The sequence below is a fragment of the Dendrobates tinctorius genome, unplaced genomic scaffold (genome assembly GCF_039654945.1).
Source record: "Dendrobates tinctorius isolate UK_male_01 unplaced genomic scaffold, ASM3965494v1 ptg000261l, whole genome shotgun sequence".
In the NCBI taxonomy this organism is placed as follows: domain Eukaryota; kingdom Metazoa; phylum Chordata; class Amphibia; order Anura; family Dendrobatidae; genus Dendrobates; species Dendrobates tinctorius.
This window is the reverse complement of record NW_027361928.1, coordinates 1,579,112-1,591,544: the sequence shown is the minus strand read 5'-3', so window position 1 is coordinate 1,591,544 and position 12,433 is coordinate 1,579,112. Positions and strand designations below refer to the sequence as shown.

Below are 12,433 nucleotides of genomic sequence, written 5' to 3'. Positions count from 1 at the left end.
GCTTGGGAGTCTGCCAATATGAACTCTAAGGACTCATACCCATTACGGTAAAAAAACAAAACTGTCCGATATCGGTCCTGAAAAGTGAGACGAGTGTCATGTTATTTTCATGCGTATACAATGCAATTTTTCTCCACGAAGCTGTGTGTAACCCATCTATTCTATGTGTATATACACTGTGTGTAACCCATCTATTCTATGTGTATATACACTGTGTGTAACCCATCTATTCTATGTGTATATACACTGTGTGTAACCCATCTATTCTATGTGTATATACGCTGTGTGTAACCCATCTATTCTATGTGTATATACACTGTGTGTAACCCATCTATTCTATGTGTATATACACTGTGTGTAACCCTTCTATTCTATGTGTATATACACTGTGTGTAACCCATCTATTCTATGTGTATATACGCTGTGTGTAACCCATCTATTCTATGTGTATATACACTGTGTGTAACCCATCTATTCTATGTGTATATACACTGTGTGTAACCCATCTATTCTATGTGTATATACGCTGTGTGTAACCCATCTATTCTATGTGTATATACACTGTGTGTAACCCATCTATTCTATGTGTATATACACTGTGTGTAACCCATCTATTCTATGTGTATATACACTGTGTGTAACCCATCTATTCTATGTGTATATACACTGTGTGTAACCCATCTATTCTATGTGTATATACACTGTGTGTAACCCATCTATTCTATGTGTATATATACTGTGTGTAACCCATCTATTCTATGTGTATATACACTGTGTGTAACCCATCTATTCTATGTGTATATACACTGTGTGTAACCCATCTATTCTATGTGTATATACATTGTGTGTAACCCATCTATTCTGTGTATATACACTGTGTGTAACCCATCTATTCTATGTGTATATACGCTGTGTGTAACCCATCTATTCTATGTGTATATACACTGTGTGTAACCCATCTATTCTATGTGTATATACACTGTGTGTAACCCATCTATTCTATGTGTATATACGCTGTGTGTAACCCATCTATTCTATGTGTATATACACTGTGTGTAACCCATCTATTCTATGTGTATATACACTGTGTGTAACCCATCTATTCTATGTGTATATACGCTGTGTGTAACCCATCTATTCTATGTGTATATACACTGTGTGTAACCCATCTATTCTATGTGTATATACACTGTGTGTAACCCATCTATTCTATGTGTATATACACTGTGTGTAACCCATCTATTCTATGTGTATATACACTGTGTGTAACCCATCTATTCTATGTGTATATACACTGTGTGTAACCCATCTATTCTATGTGTATATACACTGTGTGTAACCCATCTATTCTATGTGTATATACACTGTGTGTAACCCATCTATTCTATGTGTATATACATTGTGTGTAACCCATCTATTCTGTGTATATACACTGTGTGTAACCCATCTATTCTATGTGTATATACGCTGTGTGTAACCCATCTATTCTATGTGTATATACGCTGTGTGTAACCCATCTATTCTATGTGTATATACGCTGTGTGTAACCCATCTATTCTATGTGTATATACACTGTGTGTAACCCATCTATTCTATGTGTATATACACTGTGTGTAACCCATCTATTCTATGTGTATATACACTGTGTGTAACCCATCTATTCTATGTGTATATACACTGTGTGTAACCCATCTATTCTATGTGTATATACACTGTGTGTAACCCATCTATTCTATGTGTATATACACTGTGTGTAACCCTTCTATTCTATGTGTATATACACTGTGTGTAACCCATCTATTCTATGTGTATATACACTGTGTGTAACCCATCTATTCTATGTGTATATACACTGTGTGTAACCCATCTATTCTATGTGTATATACACTGTGTGTAACCCATCTATTCTATGTGTATATACACTGTGTGTAACCCATCTATTCTATGTGTATATACACTGTGTGTAACCCATCTATTCTATGTGTATACACTGTGTGTAACCCATCTATTCTATGTGTATATACACTGTGTGTAACCCATCTATTCTATGTGTATACACTGTGTGTAACCCATCTATTCTATGTGTATATACGCTGTGTGTAACCCATCTATTCTATGTGTATATACACTGTGTGTAACCCATCTATTCTATGTGTATATACACTGTGTGTAACCCATCTATTCTATGTGTATACACTGTGTGTAACCCATCTATTCTATGTGTATATACACTGTGTGTAACCCATCTATTCTATGTGTATATACACTGTGTGTAACCCATCTATTCTATGTGTATATACACTGTGTGTAACCCATCTATTCTATGTGTATATACACTGTGTGTAACCCATCTATTCTATGTGTATATACACTGTGTGTAACCCATCTATTCTATGTGTATATACACTGTGTGTAACCCATCTATTCTATGTGTATACACTGTGTGTAACCCATCTATTCTATGTGTATATACACTGTGTGTGACCCATCTATTCTATGTGTATATACACTGTGTGTAACCCATCTATTCTATGTATATACACTGTGTGTAACCCATCTATTCTATGTGTATATACACTGTGTGTAACCCATCTATTCTATGTGTATATACACTGTGTGTAACCCTTCTATTCTATGTGTATATACACTGTGTGTAACCCATCTATTCTATGTGTATATACACTGTGTGTAACCCATCTATTCTATGTGTATATACACTGTGTGTAACCCATCTATTCTATGTGTATACACTGTGTGTAACCCATCTATTCTCTTCTGTCGGCTGATGCTGAATTGCTGGCTTTTATTCTAATATATATATATATATATATTTGTGTGGTTTGAAGAATATTTCCTTTGAACATGATATGTAAATGACTTATGTAAAAGCTCATATTAAAATCGCATTGCATTCGGATGTAAATCGGACACTAGATGTGAAAAATCGGATAGTACTCATGAAAAATGCGACACTTGTCCGACTTTGCAGGAACAAAATGGGACCGATGTTAAAATCTCCAGTGTCACTCCAGCCTTACATGGGAATGCCATCTTAAGATGAGCTTTTACACAAAATAATTCTCTGTCATTTACAAATCGTTTTCCAAGAAAGCATTCTCTCGCTCTATACATATAGATTATATAGACACAGATAGAAAGTTATCCCCACCATTCCACTGAGACAGCCCTGACCAAAATCTCTAACGACCTACTGTACTCACAGCCAAAGCTAACGCACAATACTCCATACTCCTCCTTCTAGACCTGTCCTCTGCATTCGACACAGTTGACCACTGCTTCCTACTACAGATCCTCTCCTCCTTAGGCATCAAGGACCTTGCCCTATCCTGGATCTCCTCATACCTCTCCAACCGCACATTCAGCGTCTCCCACTCCCACACCGCCTCCTCATCCCATCCTCTTTCTGTTGGAGTCCCCCAAGGCTCTGTGTTAGGACCCCTACTCTTCTCAATCTATACACTTGGTCTGGGGCAACTCATAAAGTCCCACGGATTCCAGTACCACCTTTATGCCGATGATACTCAGATCTACCTCTCTGGCCCAGACGTCACCTCTCTGCTCTCCAGAATCCCGGAGTGTCTATCAGCCATATCCTCCTTCTCCTCTCGCTTCCTCAAGCTCAATGTGGACAAATCCGAACTCATGATCTTTCCTCCATCTCACAGATCTTCCTTACCCGACCTATGTCCAGGCATTATGAAGGCTATTTAATAGTCGGATAGAAGGTTGATGTTACATTGGGTACAGCTTTTACTCTATATTTATGATATCTTCCCCTTTATATATACCCATCACTTTGCGGGAATAGTAGTAGGTAAATTTATAAAATGATTACTGGCCAGATATTGTAGAGCTGGCTACAATACATGCAGCGTAATAGTTTTGAAGCATGGCACATGTCATTAGACAGGTATGCATTCTGTATTAACAAGAAAAAAAGGCCAAATGGAGACTGGAATTAATAGCACCGGAGAAATCCAGGGCAAGGGGCATTTAGCCGGAGACATCATGGCCACCCAAAAAGGGCTAGAATTTCGGATCAGGAAGTCAAAAACGAACTAGGGGGAAAAAGGGAAGAAGGTAATGTTGGGAAAGGTGAAGGATTTGGTTGTGTGCCCGTTACGATGTTTTCGAATATTCATGGTTTCTAGGCCAGGAACCCTTGTTATGTAATGAGGACGAGTCCTGTTTACCAAAATATCAGTTTATTAAGGTGTTTCGGAAGTGCTTGGAAGGAGCCGCACAGCTATGGAGGTCATTCCTTCCGCATTGGGGTGCAACAGAAGCAGCGGTTGGAGGTTTAAGTTCGGAAATTGTAATGAGTATTGGCTGGTGGGAATCGCAACGGTACGTGCGTACGACCTCACAGATGTGAGGGGGCTAATCTTTCTGGTAACTAAAAGATTTTACTAACTTATGTTTGTTTCATTACAGGGCAGGTTCCACTGCTAATCTGGATCCGAGGCCATTCTTCTGTTCACTGGGGAGCGCTGCGAGCAGACAGACGGACGGACGACAAATGGGTTTCAAAAGGAATGTGGCGTTAATTAAGCGGATTGGGTTTAGGGGTTAACAGGGGGTTCGGGTAATTCACGAGTTTCATCGAGCGGTTCTTCGCCATAGAGCTCCAGATATTTTAGTTTTGCATGTGGGGGTAATGAGCTGGAAGTCTCTGGGAAAGGATTGGTTATCGACATCAAAAAAGACCAGAGGCAACTATGGGTGGGGTTCCCGGCCTTGAAAGTAGTGTGGTCTGACATTGTACCTATTTAAGGCAGCTGGGGTGGACATGCCCAAATATGGGAGTGGTAGAGTCCGACATCGTACCTAGAAATAACTGGCGGGGGGCGCGATCAGGGCAGAAGATTAACAAGGCCCGTATTAAGGTCAACAAGGAGATATCCAAATTTGTGGTATGGAACGGGGAATTGGCGGTACACCATGCTGGGTTGGATTCCACAGAAAAAGATTACTGATCGGCAGACGTGGTGCACTTGAATGCATGGGGACGGATTTTCTGGATCGGGAGGTATACGAATGGCCACAGCATTGCTGGTTGGTGGGGTCTCGAGCACTTGAAAGGCGTCAAGATGCTCTCGGTGTGGCGTAGGTGGGTCCTCAAAGCTGATAAAAATGATGGAATCGGGGATTCCTGCATTGCGGGGATCCCCTCCATTGGATGGTTAGGTGCTAGTGGTGGTCTGGTGAGATTTGGGTGATACCCGGCGAGGAAGTCACATTATGGGGGGCACCCGACGATGGAAGTCAGGTGCGCTGTAAAGATGTGGGTACTCGACGACGGAAGTCGGGTACAGGTTAACATTGTGGAGGCAACCTTTTCCCTCGATTCATGGTGCTTCCAAGCAGGAAAAAGACGCGGCTGGAAGTAAGGTTGGGAGGGAAGGGGCAATGCCAACGAAACCATCACCAGACCAGGACAATGGTAGCTTCGAGGGCCCCACCAAGTGTCTTTAATTAATAATAAAATTGGCTGCTGTGGCCATTTATATCCAAAGACTGTCCTTTATTCGGCAAGGGGAAGGAATGCTGGGACGGGGGGGGGCAGGTGTGGTGGGTGAGTCACGGGAGGTCGTCCTGTCCAGGGTCAAGTAGCTGCCGGACGAGACCTGGAGGGGAGGCAGACATGACACTGGCAGGGAGAGAGTGACGGAAGATCAGATGGGAATAAATCAGTAAAAAAGCAGGGGGGGGGGGAGAAGGGGTGGGAAGTGACTACTTTACCTTCTTGACGGACAGGTGAGGAATATGGTTGTGTATCATTTTAAGTCTTTTACGGTGGGCATTGGCTTCAGTGGATTGGACGTAAAGTAAGGGTAACTGTCTTTAGTTAATTTAGAGTCAATAAAAGCGTCTGTGTCATTTATTCAAATAAAGGACTTTATTGTCGATGTTATTCTTTTTTACAATTTGACTATGGGTTTAGTAATGGAGGGGCATCTTATAGATGTCACCTGAGAATATAAATGTCACTTCAAACCCAATAATATCACTGCACTTGCCACCGCACCAGGTCAAGTGGGAACAGGGAGGCTAAAGGCAGGGTTTGGTGCATCTTATGGATGCACCATTTCAGGGGCGGCAGAGAGCTCATTTTGGTAGTTTGGAGGAAGGGGGGCAATATCCATGGCCTCTTCCTAGGCTATTAATATCAGCTGTCTGCCTAGCCTTTGCTGGTTACTAATTATAGGGGGACCCTACATTATTTTTTGGGGAGGTCCCCCATTTTAATAACCAGGAAAGGCTAAGTGTAAAGCTGTGAGCTGCTATTAATAGCCTGGAAAGCTCCATGGGTATTATCCCCTTCTCAGGCTATAAACATCGGCCCCCAGCCATCGACTTTACCTTTTACTGGTTAGGAAAATTTACTCTGGAGCCCACATTTTTTTCTGAAAAATAATCCTTAAATCCATGTGCAGTAAGCTGCACTCGCACTGTACTAATTGCATGTCACTGACATCTACACATCTATCCTGTCGGGTCACGTTGTGATTTTACTGTACGTGGCAGATGAAATGTCGGACGCACTACTCTCGCATGGTCCGAGTGCCGGCCATTTATTTTCTCACCCCCACTGACTTACATTGGGGAGTCTCGCCTGATATACGCGGCTCCCTGCTGCTCTCCCCGCGCTCACACGCTGCGCCGCTCTCTCCCCCCGCGCTCTCACGCTGCGCCGCTCTCTGCACTCACGTTGCGCCGCTCGCTCCCCCGCTGGGCTGCTCTCTCCCGCGCACTCTCACGCTGCGCCGCTCTCCCCCGCTGCGCCGCTCTACCCCACTGCGCCGCTCTCTCCCCGCGCTCTCACGCTGCGTCGCTCTCTCCCCCGCGCTCTCACGCTGCGCCGCTCTCTCCCCCGCGCTCTCACGCTGCGCCGCTCTCTCCCCCGCGCTCTCACGCTGCGCCGCTCTCTCACACGCCGCTCTCCCCCGCCACTCTCTCCCCCGCGCTCACACGCCGCTCTCCCCCGCCACTCTCTCCCCCGCGCTCTCACACGCCGCTCTCCCCCGCGCTCTCACACGCCGCTCTCTCCCCCGCGCTCTCACACGCCGCTCTCTCCCCCGGGCTCCCCCCCCCCCCGCGCTCACACGCCGCTCTCTCCCCCGCGCTCTCTCCCCCCCGTGCTCTCACACGCCGCTCTCTCCCCCGCGCTCTCACGCCGCTCTCTCCCCCGCGCTCTCTCTCACACGCCGCTCTCTCCCCCGCGCTCTCACACACCGCTCTCTCCCCCGCGCTCTCTCTCCCCTGCGCTCACACGCCGCTCTCTCCCGCGCTCTCTCCCCCGCGCTCACACGCGGCTCTCTCCCCCGCGCTCTCTCTCCCGCGCTCACACGCCGCTCTCTCCCCTGCGCTCACACGCCGCTCTCACACGCCGCTCTCCCCTGCGCTCTCTCTCTCCCCCGCGCTCTCTCTCTCCCCCGCGCTCTCTCTCTCCCCCGCGCTCTCTCTCTCCCCCGCGCTCTCTCTCTCCCCCGCGCTCTCTCTCTCCCCCGCGCTCTCTCTCTCCCCCGCGCTCTCTCTCCCCTGCGCTCTCTCCCCTGCGCTCACACGCTGCTCTCTCCCCTGCGCTCTCTCCCCTGCGCTCTCACACGCCGCTCTCCCCCGCGCTCTCTCACACGCCGCTCTCTCCCCTGCGCGCTCTCTCCCCTGCGCGCTCTCTCCCCTGCGCTCTCTCTCCCCTGCGCTCTCTCTCTCCTACGCGCTCTCTCTCCCCTGCGCGCTCTCTCTCCCCTGCGCGCTCACACGCCGCGCTCTCACATGCCGCGCTCTCTCCCCCGCGCTCTCTCATACGCCGCGCTCTCTCTCCCCCGCGCTCTCTCTCCCCCGCTCTCTCTCCTGCTCTCTCTCCCCCGCGCTCTCTCCCCCCCGCGCTCTCTCCCCCCCGCGCTCTCTCTCCCCCGCGCTCTCTCTCCCCCGCGCTCTCTCTCCCCCGCGCTCTCTCTCCCCCGCGCTCTCTCTCCCCCGCGCTCTCTCTCCCCCGCGCTCTCTCCCCCACGCTCTCTCCCCCACGCTCTCTCCCCCCCGCGCTCTCTCCTGCTCTCTCTCCCCCGCGCTCTCTCTTTCCCCCTCTCTCTCCCCCGCGCGCTCTCTCCCCCTCTCTCCCCCGCTCTCTCTCTGCTCTCTCTCCCCCGCGCTCTCTCCCCCGCTCTCTCTCTGCTCTCTCTCCCCCTCTCTCTCCCCCGCGCTCTCTCCTGCTCTCTCTACCCCGCTCTCCCTCTCCCCCGCTCTCTCCCCCGCTCTCTCTCTCCCCCGCTCTCTCTCTCCCCCGCTCTCTCTCTGCTCTCTCTCCCCCGCGCTCTCTCTCTGCTCTCTCTCCCCCGCGCTCTCTCTCCCCCCGCTCTCTCTCTGCTCTCTCTCCCCCGCGCTCTCTCTCCCCCCGCTCTCTCTCCCCCGCTCTCTCTCTGCTCTCTCTCCCCCGCTCTCTCCTGCTCTCTCTCTCTCTCTCCCCCGCTCTCTCTCCCCCGCGCTCTCTCCCCCGCGCTCTCTCCCCCGCTCTCTCCTGCTCTCTCTCTCTCTCCCCCCGCTCTCTCTCTCCCCCCGCTCTCTCTCTCCCCCCGCTCTCTCTCTCCCCCCGCTCTCTCCCCCGCGCTCTCTCTCCCCCGCGCTCTCTCTCCCTCTCTCTCTCCCCCGCTCTCTCTCCCCCGCTCTCTCTCTCCCTCTCTCCCCCCCGCTCTCTCCCCCCGCTCTCTCTCCCCCCGCTCTCTCTGCTCTCTCTCCCCCGCGCTCTCTCTCCCCCGCGCTCTCTCTCCCCCCGCTCTCTCTCCCCCCGCTCTCTCCCCCCGCTCTCTCTCCCCCCGCTCTCTCTCCCTCTCTCTCTCCCCCCGCTCTCTCTCCCTCTCTCTCCCCCCGCTCTCTCTCCCTCTCTCTCTCCCCCCGCTCTCTCTCCCTCTCTCTCCTGCTCTCTCCCCCCGCTCTCTCTCCTGCTCTCTCTCCCCCCGCTCTCTCTCTCCCCTCTCTCTCTCTCCCTCTCTCTCTCTCCCTCTCTCTCCTGCTCTCTCTCCCCCCGCTCTCTCTCTGCTCTCTCTCCCCCCGCTCTCTCTCTCCCTCTCTCTCTCCCCCGCTCTCTCTCTCTCTCTCCCCCGCTCTCTCTCTCCCTCTCTCTCCTGCTCTCTCTCCCCCCGCTCTCTCTCCCTCTCTCTCTCCCCCGCTCTCTCTCCCTCTCTCTCTCCCTCTCCGCTCTCTCTCTGCTCTCTCTCCCCCGCTCTCTCCCCCGCGCTCTCTCTCCCTCTCTCTCTCCCCCGCGCTCTCTCCCTCTCTCTCTCCCCCCGCTCTCTCTCTCTCCCTCGCTCTCTCTCCCTCTCCGCTCTCTCTCTGCTCTCTCTCCCCCGCGCTCTCTCTCCCCCCGCTCTCTCTCCCTCTCTCTCTCCCTCTCCGCTCTCTCTCTGCTCTCTCCCCCGCTCTCTCTCCCTCTCTCCGCTCTCTCTCTGCTCTCTCTCCCCCGCTCCCTCTCCCTCTCTCCGCTCTCTCTCTGCTCTCTCTCCCCCGCTCTCTCTCCCTCTCCCTCTCTCCGCTCTCTCTCTGCTCTCTCCCCCGCTCTCTCTCTGCTCTCTCCCCCACGCTCTCTCTCCCCCCCGCTCTCTCTCTGCTCTCTCCCCCACGCTCTCTCTCCCCCCCGCTCTCTCTCTGCTCTCTCCCCCACGCTCTCTCTCCCCCCCGCTCTCTCTCTGCTCTCTCCCCCCCGCTCTCCTGCTCTCTCTCTGCTCTCTCTCCCCCGCTCTCTCCCCCGCTCTCTCTCTCTGCTCTCTCTCTGCTCTCTCTCCCTCTCTCTCTCTCTCTCTCTCCCCCGCGCTCTCTCTGCTCTCTCTCTCTCTCTCCCCCGCGCTCTCTCTCCCCCGCTCTCTCCCCCCGCTCTCTCTCTCTGCTCTCTCTCTGCTCTCTCTCCCCCGCTCTCTCTCCCCCGCTCTCTCTCCCCCGCTCTCTCTCTGCTCTCTCTCCCTCGCGCTCTCTCTGCTCTCTCTCTCTCTCTCTCCCCCCCGCTCTCTCTCTCTGCTCTCTCTCCTGCTCTCTCCCCCGCTCTCTCTCCCCCGCTCTCTCTCCCCCGCTCTCTCTCCCCCGCTCTCTCTCTGCTCTCTCTCCCTCGCGCTCTCTCTGCTCTCTCTCTCTCTCTCTCCCCCGCGCTCTCTCCCCCCGCTCTCTCTCTCTGCTCTCTCTCTGCGCTCTCTCCCCCGCTCTCTCCTGCTCTCTCTGCTCTCTCTCCCCCGCGCTCTCTCTCCTGCTCTCTCTCTGCGCTCTCTCCCCCGCTCTCTCCTGCTCTCTCTGCTCTCTCTCCCCCGCGCTCTCTCTCCTGCTCTCTCTCTGCGCTCTCTCCCCCGCTCTCTCCTGCTCTCTCTGCTCTCTCTCCCCCGCGCTCTCTCTCTGCTCTCTCTTCCAGCAGGATGTATGTTTTCTCTTCCTCCTTCATGGAGCGGACATCGGGGGAGAGATGTGAGAGTCTCCTGAGGTGAGTGTCCCTCACTGCTGAGCACTCGGTGCAGTGTGTCAGGCTCAGTGAGCGCCGCGCTTGTTCTCCGGTCTCTGCCTCTTCCGTCCCGGCCTCGGTGCTGAGAGGACGGCGCCATTGGTGTGGCAGTGCCGCCCGTCACTATTGGAGGAGCTGCAGCCAATCACCGGCCGCCTCTCTCTGCTGCTGGCCGCGGCGGCTGTTTGGCTTCTTGCAGGACGAGCACCTTCTCCTCAGACCGGAGGCCGCGCTGCGAGCACCGGACACCATGGCTGCTCCCCGGGAGTGAGGCTGCGAGCGGGAGAGGTACTGAGCCCCCACCATGGCTGAGCCCCCCACCATGGCTGAGCCCCCCACCATGGCTGAGCCCCCCCACCATGGCTGAGCCCCCCCACCATGGCTGAGCCCCCCACCATGGCTGAGCCCCCCACCATGACTGAGCCCCCTAATCATGGCTGAGCCCCCCACCATGACTGAGCCCCCTAATCATGGCTGAGCCCCCCACCATGGCTGAGCCCCCCACCATGACTGAGCCCCCCACCATGACTGAGCCCCCCACCATGACTGAGCCCCCTAATCATGGCTGAGCCCCCCACCATGACTGAGCCCCCTAATCATGGCTGAGCCCCCCACCATGACTGAGCCCCCTAATCATGGCTGAGCCCCCCACCATGACTGAGCCCCCCACCATGGCTGAGCCCCCTAATCATGGCTGAGCCCCCCACCATGACTGAGCCCCCCACCATGACTGAGCCCCCCACCATGGCTGAGCCCCCCACCATGACTGAGCCCCCTAATCATGGCTGAGCCCCCCACCATGACTGAGCCCCCTAATCATGGCTGAGCCCCCCCACCATAACTGAGCCCCCTAATCATGGCTGAGCCCCCCCACCATGGCTGAGCCCCCTAATCATGGCTGAGCCCCCCCACCATGGCTGAGCCCCCCACCATGGCTGAGCCCCCCACCATGGCTGAACCCCCACCATGGCTGAGCCCCCCACCATGACTGAGCCCCCTAATCATGGCTGAGCCCCCCCACCATGGCTGAGCCCCCCACCATGGCTGAGCCCCCCACCATGACTGAGCCCCCTAATCATGGCTGAGCCCCCCACCATGGCTGAGCCCCCCACCATGACTGAGCCCCCTAATCATGGCTGAGCCCCCCCACCATGGCTGAGCCCCCCCACCATGGCTGAGCCCCCACCATGGCTGAGCCCCCCCACCATGGCTGAGCCCCCCCACCATGACTGAGCCCCCCACCATGACTGAGCCCCCCACCATGACTGAGCCCCCCACCATGACTGAGCCCCCCACCATGGCTGCTCCCCGGGAGTGAGGCTGCGAGCGGGAGAGGTACTGAGCCCCCACCATGGCTGAGCCCCCCACCATGGCTGAGCCCCCTAATCATGGCTGAGCCCCCCACCATGACTGAGCCCCCTAATCATGGCTGAGCCCCCCACCATGACTGAGCCCCCCACCATGGCTGCTCCCCGGGAGTGAGGCTGCGAGCGGGAGAGGTACTGAGCCCCCACCATGGCTGAGCCCCCCACCATGACTGAGCCCCCTAATCATGGCTGAGCCCCCCACCATGGCTGAGCCCCCCACCATGGCTGAGCCCCCCACCATGACTGAGCCCCCTAATCATGGCTGAGCCCCCCACCATGACTGAGCCCCCTAATCATGGCTGAGCCCCCCACCATGACTGAGCCCCCCACCATGACTGAGCCCCCTAATCATGGCTGAGCCCCCTAATCATGGCTGAGCCCCCCACCATGACTGAGCCCCCCACCATGACTGAGCCCCCTAATCATGGCTGAGCCCCCCACCATGACTGAGCCCCCTAATCATGGCTGAGCCCCCCACCATGACTGAGCCCCCCACCATGGCTGAGCCCCCCACCATGACTGAGCCCCCTAATCATGGCTGAGCCCCCCCACCATGGCTGAGCCCCCT

The 12,433-nt window shown here is 54.0% G+C and overlaps 1 protein-coding gene across 2 annotated transcripts in view; it reads left to right on the top strand.

Moving 5' to 3' along the window:
• Positions 1 to 10,381: 10,381 nt before the first annotated feature.
• DAG1 (dystroglycan 1) overlaps positions 10,382 to 12,433 on the top strand; it is a 76,521-nt gene continuing 74,469 nt past the window's right edge. The window contains exon 1 of one of the 2 annotated variants that reach the window (XM_073558910.1): positions 10,382 to 10,480. The gene's annotated coding sequence lies outside the window, so the exon portion shown is untranslated. Of the gene's footprint in view, positions 10,481 to 10,629; positions 10,787 to 12,433 lie in introns of those variants that run through there. The other variant, XM_073558907.1, reaches the window with a different exon arrangement.